Below are 19,816 nucleotides of genomic sequence, written 5' to 3' on the forward strand. Positions count from 1 at the left end.
AGATTGGAGCTGGAAAATCCCACCCTGAACAAAATAAATACCAACATCAACATCGCTGAGGAAACTCCATCCCTCACAGGGTCTCAGCTCTGCCCCAACTCAGTCTGGTTTTAGAGACTGTGGTCTTGCTGTAATCCTCTTCCCAGGTCTCTGAAGGGTCAGGTTTCTGTTCTAACCCTGGTCTCCCCAGAAAGGCATTCTCCGTTCTGGTTTTGCTAAATTTAGGTCTGCTTCCTTCCTCCTCGTCCTCATCATGGCCATGAAGAGTGAAAGCAAAACTCACATGACTCTGCCATCACTTCTCTCCCAAATCACAAGTGTGACTCAGCCTGTGAACTGTCCTAGTGTCCAATCAGGCTTCAAGAGAAAGCAATAGTTTTGGAGCCTAGCTTTCCTTATTGACTGCATAAAAGATGCTAAATGATGGCTTCCCTGCTTCCCTAAAGTCTCAAAGTCTGTGTGTGTGTGTGTGTGTCTGTGTCTCTGTGTGTGTGTATGTGTGTGTATGTGTGTGAAACATATTTTGATACAAGTTTCACTCATGTTAAGTATTCAATTCAATGGTTTAACACAGTTGTACATACAACATGACAATCTACTTTAAAAACGTCTCTGTCTAAGACTGTATGAGCCAGAGGCCCAGGAAGCTTACTGCTACTTGATGCCATCTTCTAGAGATGACAGGAAAGCTGCAGTCATGAAATCTCAACAATATGGCTGCCTAAACAAGACCTGCATAACAACACCACCCGTTCGTTGACATGCCAATGTAGATGGGGGTTGGGGAGGCTTGGACCTTCACAAAGCCCTTCCCGCAGATGAAGAGCTACAGTTAGTTATCAGTAACTGCTAAGACGACAGTAGAATCTGTTTTTCTCCAGGGATGAGCCTCTGAGAGGTTGTCCAATCCCAAATGGTCGACCTTAATCACAGTACGTATGTACAACACTAATTGGACCCCGTAGGTTATATATGTGACAGTAATGGCTGTAAAAGATTGGTTATGCTTTTGAGAGGGGGCTCAGGGGCTTGGGAAGAGTTGCATGGAGGAGGGGGAAGGGCGAAAGTGATGTAATCATAGCAGTCATGTACTCTCAAACAACTTTTAAATAAAAGAAAGCATTTTTATACCCCCAAGAAGATCTTTCACACTCATTTATAGTTAACTCCTAGTCCCCCTTTCAACTCTACACAATCGCTAATCTACGTTCTGTCTGTACATTGACTTGTTCAGCGTATAGTGGACCCATTAAGCATGTGGGGGTTTGTGTTCATATTCTTTTATTTATAATGTTGTTGAGGTTCACCCAGGCAGAACCACGTATAGTATTTTGTTTCCTTCGATCGCTGAATAATATTCCAGATCTATGGTTTTTAAATGGGACAAAAAATAGGAATTTCTAGTTAATGGGTCCTGCCTCTGGGTTTTTCCTGGAAGAGCTTTTTAGCACAACCTCTATGACTTCCCTCCTTTTCAAGTAATCTTTTTCTCTGTCTTGGTGGGATGGAAAGTGTGGGTCACCCCATTGTGTTTTGGACAACAGGGTATTTCGGAGAGCAGATCGCCTTAACTCATGTCCTCTGAGTCATGCCATGTTCTTCTCAGATCGAAAGTTCTCTGCAGGGAGAAATCTAATCCCCAGTGATCCCATATCCTCTGTCTCCATGAACAACACTTAACCACCAAGTATTTAAGAAATGCACAGGAGGGATGCTTATGGGGGGGCGAGTGAAGCAGCTGGGCCTTCTGTGGGTTTCTGCAGCTGTTGGACTCGGAGCCTGCTTCCTGGTAGTCACAACAAGCTGGGCTCTACCACAGGTCTTCATTAAGCCACCAAAAGGCACAATAAATAGTTGAAAACAGAAAAAGAAGATCTGCTCAATGTGGACACACTGGGAAGAGGAACAAAAAGATTCAGTGGCTCACCCGGAGCCCATCTCTGGGGTCCTGGCGTGGGACTTAGTTTCAAATAGAAATCAAGGGGTATGTATGGATAGCTTACCCGTCCAGGTCAAGATGTGTTCCACCCATCACTGACCCATCATTGTCTTTGCATAAAATTATTTTGTGAGGTGGTCTGACAAGTTGCAGAATAGAACTGGATGTTATCTCTTTCTAGGAGGTGAGCTTCTCCTCCTCTGTTGGAACCAGCCTTCATCCTTGTCTTTCTCTGGCAGTAGACATCTAGGGATGTTCCACTTCCTTGAGACTCATTGTTTCAATGGTCTGATAGCCGCCAGGCAGAATATGAGAAACCCTTGCGAGCATGAGGTCCTTCCTGCCAAGACAACTCCATACTTATTGCCCATCTTTTCTGTTCAGTTGTTTAGTGCTAACTGTTCATTTTAGTGACAGTGAGCAAGGACCCTAGACAACACTGGCAGCAGGCTAACAGCCCTGAGGTCTCACTCTCATGTGTCCCCTCTGTCAGTTACTGAGATATACTAGAGACAGCACAGACTCCTCTCAATGAGCTGGCTACCAGTGACCTTAGGGAACAGTAAGCATGCTGGGATGGTTGCTTGGGTTGTTAGGCAGACATAGCTTCTCACTCCCTACTCTTTCATCTTTCTCTCTTCTTCTCAGCCTTCCCTTCTCGCTTCTTCCCTACGGTCATAGATGATGGAACTGTGACAGTTCAGAAGAGTTTTGGTATGAGTGATCGGTGTTGCGGTGTTAGCTGAGCATACTTCAGGAAGGTCCCTAAGGGCCCTGAATTCAACGCTGATGTTGCTGGGAGCAAATCAGCAGCCCAGAGTATATCACTGATTTGTGTCACTCAAGTCCCAGTGAGGAATTGCTTCTTTGTTTTGACTTTTATAGTGTCTACATTAAAACATTTATAGAGCTCACATTCTAGTCCTGGTCTTTTCTTCCCAAGACAGGTTTCTCTGTGCAGCCCTGGCTGTCCTAGAACTCACTCCGTAGATCAGGCTGGTCTTGAACTCAGAGATCTGCCTGTCTCTACCTCCTGGGATTAAAGGATTGTGGCACCACCACCTGGCACTAGTTCCAGTTTATTTGGGGGGAAAATTAGGTTTGAAGATGAAGCACCAGGTGTGGCCAAGCAAGCATCCACCCCACCCCCACCCCACCCTCCAATGGCCATGTTTGCCATAGATTTTTTTTCTTTTATTCAAATTTTCTTCTTCCACACTCACTCATACTACCCCCACCCCCAGGCACACAACTCCTGTCCTTTTGAAAGGTGCTATCCAGAGAGGTTCGTTCCTGGAATCTACAAAGTCTTGACAAGCAGATGAACTGGTCAGAGACTTAAAAGCGTCTGCCCAGAATGTGAGGCCTGTTGATCTACCTTTAATCTGCCTTTAATTTCTCTTTCTATCCATTGTAGGGTGTGTTGCTAAGAAGATCTGGAGGAATGAGTAGTAGCTTGGCTTGGTCTTTTGAATGAGAGGTTTAGTGGATTCCTCTGTATGTTTAAGACAGCTTTATGGTGCTTAGTACAAAGCTGTGTGTGTGAACTGCTCAGTTTGGTGGCTGACAAAGATGTAGCTAGCAAATATTACCATTTCTGTGTTGTCAGGAACTCTGACTTCTGGCCTTCTGGCCAGCTTCCAGTAACATCAGTACCCTATGCGCTGGCCATCCTTTAACCCCGCCACATCAATGGCCACCTCCCTGTGCTCTGCATCCTAATCTCTTTCTAATGCCTGGCTTCAACCGTTTCTGAATCTGAGCTTAATAAATAATGCTGTAAGCCAGGTCTGGTGGCACACATCTTTGACCCCAGCACTTGGGAGGAAGAAGCAGGCAGATCTCTATGAGTTCGAGGCCAGCCTGGTCTGTGGAGTGAGTTTCAGGGCAGCCAAGGCTGCACAGAGAAACCCCATCTTGGGGGGCTGAGGGGGGGACCAACAACCAACCAACAAACCCACTATGCCTTTGGGGCTGACTCTGGTTTCCATCTCTGGTACACTGATTCTTGGTGCTCCAGGGCACCTTAGACTGTGGAGTTCTGCCTCGAGCTCTCGTGAGGCAGTGCTTCCATGATGGATTTCCATCAGAGAACACAAGTCATCCGGCTCTCAGGACTGTCTCAGGTGAGGGCAGGAACCATGCTACAGTGATTGATCCCTGTCTCCTCAGTACTTGGTCCTCTCTCTGGCACACAGTAGGTGCTCTGTAGTATTCATTACATAGATAAACAGGCTGCACGGGCAAACACGTGAGGGAACGAATGATGGATGAGGACCCCAGTGGTAAAAGCTGTTTAAGTTTGTAACCTCCTGGTGTAAGCTTCCTGGTAGAAATATGGACTGCAAAGTGATGCAATCTGCTCCCTTCTGTTATCTGACCAGTGAAACAATGGATTGCAAAACATTAAAATTCCCCAGGAATCTCATGCTGGAGGGAGAAAAAAGCTGGAATCCTGGTGTCAGCCAGAGGGGTAACCTGCCTTCCGGGAGAAGAACTTACAGTTTTGGCAACTTAGTAGTTCACTTGGCAGAACAGAAGCAGGGATACTATGGTCCAACAGTGGATCGGGCCACACTTTGACTAAGGACACTTCCTTAGGTGGGCCACGTGCCCTCTATTTAAACTTAAAACTCCTGACAGTACCCCGAGGACAGTCTTGGGGGTCACTGGGTCACTTTGGTCTACTTCCTAGTTTGGTCACATTGAACAAAAGCTCTGCATTTCACCATCACTCGAGTCTTTAGTTGGCATCTTGGGAATGGGTGGCTGAGTCCAGCTTGGAAAGGCTTCTGGAATCTAGGCTTTGACCCTAAAATCTCCCTCCCACAGCACTAAGTGTGTTGGTTTTTCGACACGGCTGTTTCTCTTTAGTGAGTAGCTATGAAATGGAAGAGAGGCCACGTGCTGGCCTTTCGGGAAAGGAAGTCGGAAAGACTTCCTTCAGTCCACCTCTGTGTGGGAAAGTTTCCCAGGACTCAGTGCTGCTTGTCATGGGTTGCTGAGGTGTAGGGAAGACAAAAGTGGCAGCAGCATTGTCGGTGCAGGGCCCGCTAGCTCCCCAGGTAACAGGCCTGCCTCTGACTGGGAACTGACTTGAGACAAGACCCAGCAGTGAGCAAGCCAGGAGCTGCAGCCTGTTCTGAAACTGTCAAAATGCAGCCACACAGGCTCCAGACTAGTGGTAGTATAAAACTGACAGACACCAACCTCATTGAGGGATCTTCCTCCACTACCTCCCCAATGAGTTTCTCCTGTCTCTTTTCTCTGCAAGACATGGGATGCCAGGCCCTCATATCTTCAATCAGACCAAGTAGCTAGCTGTCCTTCCCTTGAGGGCAGCCACAACTCTGCCAGCACCCAGCCTATTTGTTTCATGAAGATGAGTCACATGCTCCGTTGGGGGCCATGAGACTCAGGTTCCAAGTGCTGCAAAGCAAATGGACGGCTACTTCTCTTCTCCTGTCTATGTGACTGTCTTCCAGCAAAACTCAATTCTAGTCAGACGTGAAATGATCAGGCAAACTGCCCAAGTCCCCAGCCAATAGGTGGCAGAGCTGTAATTAGGACCCAGGAGGTGAAACTTCATTTCCCTAGTCTCTGATAAAGACGAGGGGTTTACGAAGGGAGAAGGTACCTGCGAGGGTTTCTTTTGGGATTTTTGAGTGAAGACTCTCTAGGGAAGGGAAACTAATTTCTGGGTAGAACTAATATGGTTGTCTGGACCACCCCCACACCCTTCTACCCCTATCCCCACCCAATTCACAACTAGTGGGTTGTATGTTGATCCTTATAGTACCAGAGCACCTGCCTATGGCCTTGGAATTACACCAGCCTGAAGTCAGAAAGAACCCTCCCCCCTTGTGATGGGTTACCTTGATTGTCAACTGGGTGAAATTTTAAATCATCATGGAAACACACCTCTGGGATGTCTAAGGGAATGCTTCCAGAAAGCTTTAACTAAGGAGGTATGTGGGTGAATGTGGCATAGGCCTTTTTGGTCCTGGACAAAGCTCAGTGAGGCAACAGCGTTTGTCTCTCTCTGCTTTCTCATTGTAGAAGCAACATGACCAGCTGCCTCACACTCCTGCTGCTTCAACTTCCCCTCCATAATGGGCTGTTCCCTCAAACTATGAACCCTTCTTTAAACTGCTTTTAACAGGAGTGTTGCCATAGAGATGAGAAAAGCGGTCAATACGCAGCAGCATCTCAAAGGGGCCCCAGCTCTGTAGAGTCCACAGTTGGGCATAGATAATGAACTCTTCCTCATCCTCTATCTCCCTGTACATATCCTTTCCCTCAGAAAGGTCCCCCAGGACCTTGACTTACAGGTTCCTGCACCAAAAAGACCCAGCTGCACACTCAAAGAGCAAGCCCTCACCATCCATCGGTCCCCTGTCCCTCACCATCCATCGGTCCCCTGTCCCTGGACCCAGCTACCCAGTTCATATTACCCGAGTTACTTTGCATGCCAGAAAAGGCAGGGCATCTGAGACTACAACCATAGTTTCTGGGCCTGTATGAAGTCAACCTCATCATGCCAAACTTTTTGATCTAGAACTGGAGTAAGCGTACCACTCAGAGTACACATTCTGACTTTCAAGGCTGTTTGTATTTTTATGTTAATTTGTGTCCCCCCAAAACCATTTGCACCAGAATGTCCATATGCAAATGGCTTTTGGGAATCTGCGCCCAGTTGGTTCTGATTGGTAAATAAAGATGCTGACAGCCAAAGGCTGGGCAGGCAGACTGGGGCTGGATTTTTAGGATTCCTGTGCTAGGGATAGGGAGGAAGGAGAAGGAGAAGGAAAAGGAGAAGGAGAGGAGGATGCCAGGAGATGCCATGCCTGAGGAAGCGCAGGACAGAGAGCACAGCCACAAGGTAGGCGCGGGGGGAGAGAGGCCCAAGAGGGCTGCCTGACTAGGTCCAGGGCAGCCAAGATGGAGTATATGATTTAGTAAGTAATAACTCAGGATTATCAGAGGGAGATGGATTAGCCACATGGAGGTTAGGAAGTGGCCCAGCCATTAAGTTGTTTAAGGAATAGTAAAATATAAAGGCTGTGTGTGTCTTTCATTCAGGAACCCAGAGCACTGGAGTGGGTAGCAGGGAACACGGCGCTGCTGGGGATTTTTTAATTTTTTAATGCTACAGATGTGTGTGGGACAGAGTAAGAACCCACAGTGTATTTTACTTTATTACTTTGAGACAGGGCTTCTAGTTCAGATGGGCCTCAAACTCACTATGTATCTAAGGATGCTTTTGAGCAGTTGCTGGGTATTGAACTCAGGACTTCTGGAAAAGCAGTCAGTGCTCTTAACTGCTGAGCCATCTCTCCAGCCCCCCAAGGATGCTTTTGAACTTCTGATCCTCCTGTCTCTGCTTTCCTAGAACTGAGATTGCAGGTGTACAATAACACATCCAGTTTTAAGCAGCACTGGGGATTAAATCCAGGGTCTTTTGCATGCCAGGCAGGAACGCTGCCAGCTGAGTCACATCCCCAGTCCAAGATGGTTTTTTGTTTGTTTTGTTTTTGTTTTGTTTTGTTTTTCAAGACAGGGTTTCTCTGTGTAGCTGTGGTTGTCCTAGAACTCACTCTGTATAGACCATTCTGTCTCAGAGATCCACCTGCTTCTGGGATTAAAGGCATATACCACCACTGCCTGTTTTTGTTGTTGTTTGTTTTTTTTTTTTTAACAAGATGTATTTTTAAACTTAGGGGTTTTTTGTTTGTTATTGTTGCTGTTGTTTTTATCTTTTCAAACCTAAGACCTTCACTCTATTTGTTCTTCAGCCTTCCAAAGAGAAAGCTCTCAGTGAGACTGCCTCTAGATGTTCTCACTTACACACAGTTGATAAAAGCCCGATGTGTGCCATGAAGATGGACCAGGCAAGCCTTGCTAATGGACTGACATGGAGGGAGGGAGAGAAAGGGAGGTGGCAGGAAAGTTTCCTTCTGATATTGTGGTAAAACTCTGTGACCAAAAGCAACCTATGAAAGATGAGCTTGTTTTGGATTTCAGTTCCAGGATAGTTCTTTATGACAGGAGTCACGGCAGCAGGCAGCTGGAGCAGGAAGCTGAGGAGACCACATCCTCAACTGCAAACAAAAAGCAGAGCTAGCATGCTGAAAGTGGGGTGAAGGTATAAACCCTCAAAGACCACCCAGTGACCCACTTCCTCCAGCAAGTTATCACCTCTTAAAGGTTCCATAACTTCCCCAAATAGTGCCACTAATTGGGAATCAAGTGTTCAAACACCTGAGCCAATGGAGGACATTTCCCATCAAACCCTTAACACAGAGAGAGGGTTGGGGGTGCAGGAAGGGTGAGTGGAAGGAACTCTCCAGAAGTCTATCTCACGATTCTAGTTCCTTATAAAGGGGGCTCCCTACCCAAGATAACACAAAGAGGAAACATGAAAAGAGCCCTTCACCTCAATGGAGGTGAGAGGCTGAGGGCTGCTTGGGGCTTCCTGTGTGTGTATACCATCATTGGCCACTGTGAATCAACAATGGCCAGAAACTTCCACTGAGAGCCACAGAAAATGATGTGTGCAATGCCTGATCAGCAATGGCGCCAAAGAGAAAATGACACACGGAAAACCACAGTAGCAATTCACCACACAGGAAGCCTGCGAGCACGGCACCTGCGTTAAGGCTGCTCCTGCCCAGTTCCCTGGGGGCTCACACACAGCACTTAACAGATCTTATAGGTTTCCTGCTTTTAGTAAGCATCTACTTCAGATATAAGAATATGTCATTGAAAAAAAATGCCAGGCATAGATAAGGAAATACAGGAGACATTAGTAGCAGTGGGAACCTTCTAGAATCTTTCAAGTTAGACTGTGAAGAGCCTACTCCTGAAGACGGAAGTGTTTTGAGGCCACCATAATAATTGATGTCAACTTTTCTGCCATGCACTCACATGTACGAAATGGCTCAACTCTTTGGCTACAAGATCAGTGTGCACAGGGAGGGCCCTTGGCCACCTGATGAGGGGACATATGCAGTATTAGTGATGATTCTGATGTTCTTTGTCATTTTGACAGGCTCCTGTTGTGCACTCTCATGCATTTGCAAGAAAACCGCAACCCACGTGCGTTCCAGCCAAGAGGCAACTCAGTGCAGGGTTTGAGTTCTTTGAATTCAGGATGGCAAATACTGCTGCCTAGATATTTGTTTCCTGGGAGTTTCCCCAGAGGTCCAGGGATGCCAAACATGGAAATACAGGCCGCTCATTATACAGAGGGTGTAGTTGAGGGATAGCTCATTTGCATAGCAAGGAAGAGGCTGTGGACTCAGTCCTCAACACTACAATAGAAAGCCAGGGGTGGATCGAGGAAGGGAGTAGTTCAGCTGAGAGAAAGAACTGAAGCTTCCCTCTGAAGGGGCTGAGTCCACTCCCCAAGCTTGTTCAGACGGCTCTGTCCTGAGGCAATCGGCTTCCTTATTGTGCCATTAAGTTTCAAAGTTCTGGGGAAACTTTTCTGATTCATCGTTCACCTTTGTTCCTGCAATAACAACAAGAAAGAAAGAAAGAAAGAAAGAAAGAAAGAAAGAAAGAAAGAAAGAAAGAAAGAAAGAAAGAAAGGAAGGAAGGAAGGAAGAAAGAGAGAGGGAAGGAAGGAAGGAAGGAAGGAAGGAAGGAAGGAAGGAAGGAAAGAACTGAAAGCTTAGGGCCAGGGAGCTTAAGGTTCTTCTGACTTCCCCTGATGTTCAGGCTAGGAGAGGGAAGCAAGCAACCACAGCAGGAGAAACAAAATCTCTACTGCTTTCTCCACAAATCACTTTACCATTCTGACCTGGAAGCAGTCAGTGTTTGAGGCAGATGCCAAAACTCGTTGGAAAAAAGAGTGCTCTCCCACTCTCTCTGAAGGTGGCAGCTTGCAGAAAGGAAACGCAATGGAGCAACTCCATAGGAGAAGCAGCTTGCTCCCGACTCCCTCAGGCTACAGGATAGCTTCCCCAGAGAGACATCCATATGGGCCACTGAGGTCAGCCATTCACTGTGTATTCACACATAGAGAGAAGAGCTTGGTGGCCTCGGCCACTCTCTCCTTAACCAGATTGGCTGTTCTTCCATTCTTCCAGACGGTTCTCCTGCACCTGTCCACCTCTGTCTCATCTCTGACATCATGTTCAGACTCTTGGCTTCACATCTAACCGTGACACTGATCTTTGAGTTCATCTTGTCCTTTCCAGCTCTCTTCCCTCCTCCCCAGAATTCAAATGCTCTCTTAACACTGTGTTGAACCCAGGGTCCTTCTAGCTAACTCCGGCTGGTGCCAAAGTGCACACAGTAGATAAGTGTTTGTTCAGTCTCAGAAGCTAAGGTCAAGCTACCCTGGGGCCAGCTCCAGACCATCTAGATCTGACATGGCAGCTCTGGTTTGCTGGAACTTTCTGTGGCCTGACTTCATCTTTCCCCTTTCCAGCAACCTGGGCAGCTGACTCTGCAGCAGTTAAAATCCCTCCTTGTTCAAATCAGAGAGAGAGCAGAATCCATTTAACTGCCTATCTCAGTCCTAGTATGGTGTACCCACCACGAACGGTACCATTTGCCCCTAAGGCTAACAGCACCCTCTAGTGATGAACTAACTGGAGCCAAGAGTGCTGATAGCAACAGTAAATTACTAATATTTCTTGTGCTTATTTTTCTATTTAGCGCTCACTATGTGTCCTATTTATGTTAATAATTTAACCTTGCATAAATCCATTGAAGGAAGCATGATTGTCAACACCATTTACCACTTTACAGATAAGGACAGAGGTACAGAGGGATAAGGCCACTTGTCCAAGGTCAGAGAGCTAGCCAGGAGCGCAGTCATGTTTCGGGGACAAAAGGCAGCTCCCACCCACTCTGGTAAAGCCCTCCATCCCCCCCCACACACACACACAAAGAACTTCTTCCTATGCCAGATGTACCACAGGCCTGCAGATGGGAAGTGTGGGCCTCCTTCTTCATCCCACACTGAGCAGGTAAGATGAGAGGACCAGTACTTCTGAATAAGGGACCTCTGCTCCAAGGATCCTGATTTGTGCTCTCAAAGCTGCATATTCAGTGCTATGATTAATAATCTTTACATAAAGAACAGCAGAGTCCTGGACTAATACTTACTCTTACAAGGAGACACTGAGACTCTCAGCATTACTGGCTCCCAAATTGGGATTCACAAACGTAACACACTGTGCTATGTGGACTGTTTCTGACTCAATCTTTCTCCTAGCCTAAGATGGCACCAGTGGGAACTGCTGCATTGCTTCATGTACCACTGAGGCAGGAAAGCGTGCTGATTGTTAAACCAGGGGCCCTATTAATAGTAAGATGCATCAAGTTTAGCGATGTTAAAATGAGGATCATGAAATACAGCTGAACCCATGTTGTTGGGGCAAAATAAATATCTTTATAAAGAGCTTAAGTCAAGAATCTACACACAGTAAGACCTCAATCAGTGTTAGAAAGATGAGTTATTCAAGGACCTTGTACTTGTGTTTAATCTTTGTAGATGGCTGTATTGGTGGGAGGGGTCACTGTCTCATGGCAGAGTGAAGTCAAGATTAGTTCAATGCGCTAGCTACGAGGAGCTAGGTACATCAAAATAGAAAGAGATGTTAATGCTTCCACCCACTTCCAGGGAAACCCTACAGGACTGTTAACAGTCCAGAGCAGGATAAGAGAGCTGGAGCTCCTAAATTCCCTAAACAAAACCTAGTAGGTAAAGTCTGAGTAAGAAACTCATTGATACTTTAAAAATGAAGGTGTGAATGGGCAGCATGACCAGTGGGGACATGGTACTCACTGTAAGACAGAGTATCTGTATTCTTAATAATGTTGGTATGATGGAGAGGTTGCCCCACCAGAAAAGGGAGAAAAAGGCTGCCATGGCAACTCCATCCCTGTGAAGTTCTTTGAAGAGCCCACATGCCCTTACTCCTTTCTCAGAGCTATTCACTACTACCCCTTCTCAATGATCTTGATGCTCTCTCTTCTCTCCAATATCATAGTTTAGGACCTGATCCAGAACGAGGGGCTAGGACTCCCAGTCTTTCACAAGGAGTGGAAACCATCAGCCAGAGAAAGGACACAGCAGGAGACAGCAAGGTAGGGACTTCTTTTAAATGAGGAAGATGCCAGAAGCATTCCTTGCTGGTTGAGGTTACACGATGCAGAAGGTATCCACCTGTCGAAGAAAGTAGAACCCACCCTGGGCTCTCCGTGATGGTAGGATCTGTTTGGGATGGACATAGCGGGAAAAGAGGACCAGGTTCAACTCTACACAAGCTGTGTTGATGAAGATGGTCTCAGAGGATGTGGCTTCTGCGTCTTTCTCTATTTGATACAGGAATTTCACAGTTAGGAAGGCTCAGGGAGGAGACCAGAAGGCCACCTACTGATTAGCTTCCTGTTGGTTGGCCACTGTGGTTTGCCCGGACACATGTGTCACGCATGCTCAGGACTCTCTCTCTCTCTCTCTCTCTCTCTCTCTCTCTCTCTCTCTCTCTCTCTCTCTCCTCCATCCCTCCATCCCTCCATCCCTCCCTCTCTCTGGTTACAGAAAGGTACAAAAAAAAAAAAAAGACCAGTTTGGGAGAAATCAAGAGTTTTATCCTGAGCCTTTGGTGTCTATAGCAGTTGAATCTTTTTTTTTAGAATGAGAGCAAACACATAACTCAGAATAATAATAAGAAAAGCATTGCAAAACAGAACTGCTGGGTTTATACCCAATCTCAAGAAATGTCAGAAATTTGCTTTCTCTACAAGTAGCTGTTAACACACTTTGTCTATAGAAATCATGACTCTCAAGCCGCAGGTCACTTTTGACATGTGAAGGCCGGAAAATGACAACTTCCCATCTCTTGTGGTTTCTGACTCACCATGCGATTTTTAGACCCTCTTGGCAAGATACTCCATGAATGTCAAAAACAGCCCATTGTTTCAGCCAAAGCTAAGCATCATTCTGTTGCTCTTTGACTAGTTGGCATTATTGTGCTTGCAAATACACAAAAATATCACTGAAGTGGAAACTTCTGGCTTCTTTGGAATGTCAGTTATGTCAAATGATGTTTTGCTAGGGCAGGTACGTGAGAGAATGTTTTGCTGAAGCAGACACAGGTGAAAGGATGCTTTGCTGATGCAGACATGTGAAAGGACGAGTGATGTTTAGAAGGAATATAAATATGGCCCCACAGACAGAGGGCGCTCGAGCACTGGTTCTCTTTGCAGATGACATGCATGTATTGGTTCACCTTATATTGCGTTGCTGAGCTTCAGTTGTGGTGACGTCACAGACAGAAACTCACCAAAGAACTTCTCATGAGGTTCCTGTAGCTTCTTGCTGCTTCCAAGAACTTGGGCTGATTGGTGGGCCTGGAGATTTCTTCTGGATTGAACTGTCCTTACTGATCTGTATGTGGTGTCTGCTGAGTAGACTGGACTGCAGCTGCTGATTCTTGCTTAGTGTTTGCTAGTGGACTGGACTGAGAACAACAAAGATTGGAATCGTTCCAAAGAACAATTTCTAAACAGGTCTACTTCCCCCATATCCTAATAACCTTTCTTCTCTACTACCTCTGGTGGATGGTGGGCTAAAGGGGAGGTTGAATCCTTATTAAAGTAGGTTGAGAAAATATATGCCTACATATCACCCTGGTTTTGTTGGTTTCTTTGAGTTTTAACCAAAGGCATGCACCATGCACTGAGCACGCCTGCCCTCCTTTAGTGCTTTGGATGGCCTTCTACTTCATGGGTTTCTTTTTGCAAGGTTTTCCTTTATCTTAAACATGAGTATTCTGGCTTAGAATGTACCATGTAGCTCAGTTTTGCTTACAGTAATCCTGCCTCAGCCTCCAAAGTACTGGAATTAAATGTGAGTCACTATAATCAACTAAACATTGTACTTTCTAGGATTCTATCTTGTTTTTGTCTCTCTGTCCACCATCCCAATGATGTATGTACTTACTGGATTTTTTTTTTTTTTTTGTGGGACAGAGGGATAAACTAAAAATCAAGTGAAGGCCTGAAATGATAGCTCAGAGGTTAAGAGTACTTCCGACTCTTGCTAGGACTGGGGATTCAGTTCCCAGCATCCACAGAGTACCTGAAGACCATCCCTAACTTTAGCTACAGGGGATCTAATGCTCTCTTTTGACCTCAGTGGACACCTGCATTCACAGGATACACTTACACACATGCAGACAAAACACCCATACATATAAAATACCAATAAGTAAATCTTAAAATTCAGGTGAATTTACCACCTTCTCAACAAATCTGTCTCAGAGAAATCAGGCTATTATAGTTTGGTCTTCAAATGTTATCCAAAGGCCCATGTATGAAGTGGCACTAACATGGCATCACTTAAGAAGCGGAGATAATGGGAAATATTAGGCCATTTGGGACATGTCCTCGAAGGTAATAGTAGAACCCTGGCTCCTCCTTCTTCTCTTTCTTTGTCTCCGAACCATGAGGTGGGAAGTTCTGCTGTCCCACATGCTCCCACCATGACAGGCTCCCTCGTTATAACGAGGTCAGTTGATCACAGACTGAAACCACCAGAACTGTGAGCCAAACCAAACAGCTTTGCTTTATCAGTTAGTTGATCACACCGGGTGTTTGTTTCTGTGACAGAAGGCTAGCTGACACGTGAGCACTCTTACATGTCTTCTGCCCCATCACTTGTCTGGATACTCTCTCACCAAATCACGAACTACCCTAAAATATAGTGATTAAAAGCAAGCATTTATTTTATGTATGGTTTTATGGGCCAACAGGACTTAAGGATTTGGCTAAGTAGCTTACCTCCGGTCTACATGTCATCAGCTAGACATGTGGGAGTAGAGGGTCATTTCCACTCATATTATCTGGACCCAGGACTCACATGGCATCTTATTCTCCAGGGTCTCTCCTGGTGGTCTGGGCTCCTCATGACTTATTGTTTTAGGCTTAGTCACATTTCTTACATGGAAGCAGGGTTCTAAGGGTCAGGGTAGATGAGGTGAGACAACTAGTATATTGTAATTGTCACTGGCACAGTGTAACTCCCATATTCTAGTGTCCAGAGTCGGTTAGGGCCAACCCAGGTAAGGAGATGGATGAGAACAGGACCATGATGCAAACACATCCGACATGCTCAGCTCCACAATCCATCACCGAGTCCCTATGACCTTGGAAATAACTTTTTTAAGTATTTACTTTTTATTTTAATTTTTATGATTTTAAATGTATTGTATGTATGTGTCTTAGGGTATAACTGCTGTTTACAGACACCAAGATCAAAGTAACTCTTTTAAGGACAACATTTAACTGGGGCTGCCTTCAAGGTTGGTGCATGGCAGCTTCCAGGCACACATGGTGCAGGGGGAGCTGAGAGTTCTGCCTCTTCATCTGCAGGCTTTTACAAGAATATTCATTTCCAGGCAGCTAGGATGAGGGTCTTAAAGATCATGCCCACAGTGGCATACCTACTCCAACAAGGCCACACCTCCTCATAGTGCCACTCCCTGGGCTAAGCATATACGAACCATCACAGTATGCATCTGTGTGGGTATGTGTATGAGTGCTGATACGAATGGAGGCCAAGAGTCTTGGATGCTCTGGAGCTGGAGTTACAGGTGGTTGTGAGCCGTCTGATATGGAGTATGGAATTGAACTATGATCCTCTGGAGGAACAGCACTTACCCACTGAGCCATCTCTCCAGCCCCAGAAATTACTTGTAAGTGCCTTGGTCTCTCTCCTACTCCTCTGTCGTTGCCTGAGGCCACTCCAGGATTTCTGTCTTCACCTTCTGACTGGGGCTCTTGCAAGCTCTCTTTTGTTCTTCATTGGGCTGATAGAGGTATCCTTTTTTGAAAGACAGACTAAGTTCATGTTGACTAAACTTTCATTTGGTTAAGGAAGGAAGGGTTTATTTTGGCTTACAGTTTGAGGGAATATATTCCATCTTGGCAGGGACCTCACAGGGTGGTAGAAGTAGGCGGCTAGCTGGTCAGATGCATAGGCTGTCAGAAAGCACAGAGAGATGAGCAACTGTGCTTAGCTGACTTGCTTCTTTTTGCGTGGTTCAGGACCAAGTTCATGGGATGGTGCGTTTAAGGTGTGTCTCCTCACTTCAGTTAGCTTCATGAGGTAATTCTTCACAGATAGCCCAAAGACAGGGTTCAGGCATAATTTTTGATTTTTTTTCAAGCTAGATCTTCAAACCATCAGTTTTGTGCTACTCTTATGAACATCCTAGTCCTCTTACAGATCTATACTCAACTCTTCCCCCACCTTTCACTCTGTACTTAAAGCAGTTAGCTACATTTTGTTATTCTTTGAAATTTTCATAATGCATACAACGGATTTTGATTATATCCACTCCTATTCTCTCCCACCAATAACCACCCCCCACAACACATCTCTTGTCTAACTTCTTGTCTTTTTTTATTTAAAACACACTGGGTTCAGTTAGCATCGCCCATATGCACATGAGTGTGGTCCCTCAGTGGGGCATTGGCAATTTACCAATGGCTACTTCTAAAAACAATGGACTCTTCCATCAACTGGGAGTAGAAGGAGAGACTCATAGCTGTTCAGAGCGCTGAGAATGAACGGTGTTCATCAGCAGGACACCAACACACACCACTCCATCCAAGTCTCAGCATCACAGAAGTGGGAGGAGGAAGGACAGAGCTGGAGGAGAGCCATGATGTAGCTGTTGTGCACACAACCTCATGACAGCCGTGGTTGCCTACACAAGATCTGTAAAATATCAACCCAGCTCAAATTCCAGCATTAAGTGGGGAGAGTCTGCTGACCCCCACCTCTAGCCAAAAGCTATGTATCAAAATACGTATCAAATACATGATTTTTTTCTTTTTATCTTTTGCTTTGTCTTTATTATTCTGCAGGAAAGTGGTACATGTATGTTAACTTTCGCTCTATAATTGTGGCTTCCTTGTAATGTAGGACAACATTTTATCTGAATAGTGCTATTTAGTTAGAAGACTTTAAAACCCTGTTCATAAGGCATGGCTTCCATTGCTGCTGTTTTTCTAGATCTTCAAACCATCAGAGTTTTGTACTACTCTTATGAAAATCCTAGTCAATTAGCCTGTCTTAAATTCTATTTCTAGATTTTGCATTGCCATCTGTGCCTAATTTTTACTCTTAGTTGGCCTTTCTTGCCCATTTCTTCTGTTTTTTTTTTTTTTTTTTTTTTGTAGCTTTCTATAGAAGGTGTTTGGTTGTCCTACCACAAATATATAAGGCCCAGGCTGGCTTTGAACTGATGATTCTTCTTGTCTCTGGGTGCTGGAATTACAGGCCTTTAACACTACTCCTCAATTAGAAGGCACATATTTCAATTAAAAAAAAAATAATAATCTGACCTATGCTAGAGAAGCAACCAGTGGAGTCTGCCTCTCTCCAAGCACTAGTCAAATATCAAGAGCTGGTTTGTTTGTTTTGTTTTGTTTTTGGGGTTTTTGTTTTTTGTTTTTTGTTTTTTTTCCGAGACAGAGTTTCTCTTATAGTCCAGGCTGTCCTGGAAGTCACTCTGTAGACCAGGCTGGCCTCGAACTCAGAGATCCGCCTGCCTCTGCCTCCCAAGTGCTGGGATTAAAGGCGTGTGCCACCACCGCCCGGCTCAAGAACTGTTAAGGCTCTGTTAAAATTCATTTTGGTCCCTTGACGTTGCCCATCGTCGACAGCCTAAAACCTTCAACCATCGATGTGACTCGTCTCACATCAGTGTTTTGGGGTTGTGAACTTGTCTAAGACCCCCCATAATTAGACATCCAAATTCAAAATTCACATAGTTGGGATTGATCATAAGATGTCTTCTCTAACTAAACAGAGAAGGGGGAGATGCCAGAAGCCAGGACCCTCGCCCTTACCCTCACCCCCTACCTTTCCCCACCTGCACAATGTCCTCTGAAGCTTGGCAACTGCAAGATCCTGCTTAACAACTGCAGATAGACTCAAAGCAGTGTACCATATCATCTTAAGAATAGCAGGGAGACCATAACTCAAGCAGTGTACCATATCTTCTGAAGAACAGCAGGTAGATCATAATTCAAGGCAGTGTACCGTATAGACCATGACATGTTTCAAGGCACAGGCCAAGAAGATTTTGTACTTTTCCACCATCTGGCCCCTCTTACCCCCTCCCCTTGTGAAACATGCTATAAAAAAGCATTTCATGTTCAAAAATAAATAAATTATTTATAAAAAAAAAAAAATTCATTTTGGTGGGGCTAAAGGGACAGCTCAGTGATTAGGAGCATTTGTTATTCTTCCACAGACCAGAGTTCCGTTCCCGGCACCCACTTTGGGTCTCACACTTATCTGTAACTCCAGTTTCAAAGTATCTAATACCTCTGGCTTCCCTGGGCTCCTATACGCACCTGCACACATAACCACATGCAGACGGCTACAACTAATTAAAACTAATAAAAACAAACCTTTAAAGATCCATGTTGCTGTTAGTGAAACCATTTTCCAATGATTTCTATGTGTCTTTTCTCTTTCTGATGTTTCTTTTCCTATAAGCAAAGACTGCAGTGAAGAGGCACTCTGACTAATTAGCATATTTCGATTTCTTTGTTGTTTCTTTCCTTGTCGTTTCAGCACCTGTTGCCTTGCACTACTTAGAGCAAAGACAGTCAGCTGAGTAGCCAGACAGCTTCTGTTTTGATAATTCCACAGATGCCTTGAGACAATTATGCAAAAGCTTGTGGCCAACTGCCCAGACTCCTGAAAGTATGGCCCCAGGCAAGGCTGTCAGAGACAGGTTTATACCGGGCTTTTGTAGCCACAAACCTCAATAAACCATTTCCACCTTAGCCAGAGAGGGAGCATCAACCTTGGTAGAAAGGTTAGACCTACAGCAAAGTAGTGACAGACTGATTTCGGATAGGAATAAGCTGTCACTGGGGCTAGATTTTGTTTTGTTTCATTTTTTCAAGACAGAGTTTCTCTGTGTAGCCCTAGCTGTCCTGGAACTCACCCTGTAGACCAGGCTGGCCTTGAGCTCACAGAGATCCATCTGCCTCCTGAGTGCTGGGATTAAAGGCACGCACCACCTTGCCTGGCTTATAGGAAAGACTATCATTGATGTTAGGCGGAAAAGACCATGACTGGACAGACACACAGTAAGCATAAATAAGACAAGTATAAAACTTAAGAGAAGTATAAAACCTGCATGGGCAGGTCAGATTGCTCAGTGAGTGAAGGTACTTTCTGGAAACTGACACAGACCAAGGGGTAGAGTGGTGGGGTCCTGACAGTGAAGGGGAGGGGAAGGTCACAGTGGGTGCCGAGTTCCAGGTAGATAGGAGAAATAAATTCTCATATCCAATTGGTGCATGACGACTAGCTATAGTAAGGTACTATGCATTCATAGTGATAAAAGAGTAGACTTTCAAAAAAAGAAAAGAAAAGGATAAGAATAGAGGTGATGAAGTTGTAAGGCTACTTTCCATCCCACAATTCCTTGCGCCCTTCCTTTCCAATTTGGGCCCGGCAGAATGGCTCCCGCAAAGAAGGGTAGCGAGAAGAAGAAGGGCCATTCTGCCATCAACGAGGTGGTGACCCGAGAATACACCATCAACATTCACAAGCGCATCCATGGAGTAGGCTTCAAGAAGCGTGCTCCTCGGGCACTCAAAGAAATTCGAAAGTTTGCCATGAAGGAAATGGGGACTCCAGATGTGCGCATTGATACCAGGCTTAATAAAGCCGTCTGGGCCAAGGGAATAAGGAATGTTCCATATCGCATCCGAGTATGTTTGTCTAGAAAACGTAATGAAGATGAGGATTCACCAAACAAGCTCTACACGTTGGTAACTTACGTGCCTGTTACCACATTCAAAAATCTACAGACGGTCAATGTG

At 45.3% G+C, this 19,816-nt stretch overlaps 1 pseudogene; it reads left to right on the forward strand.

Moving 5' to 3' along the window:
• The first annotated feature begins 19,428 nt into the window (after positions 1-19,428).
• Positions 19,429-19,816, forward strand: part of LOC114631526 — a 1,331-nt pseudogene continuing 943 nt past the window's right edge.

The sequence above is a fragment of the Grammomys surdaster genome, unplaced genomic scaffold, assembly GCF_004785775.1.
Source record: "Grammomys surdaster isolate TR1022 unplaced genomic scaffold, NIH_TR_1.0 363, whole genome shotgun sequence".
Lineage (NCBI taxonomy): Eukaryota > Metazoa > Chordata > Mammalia > Rodentia > Muridae > Grammomys > Grammomys surdaster.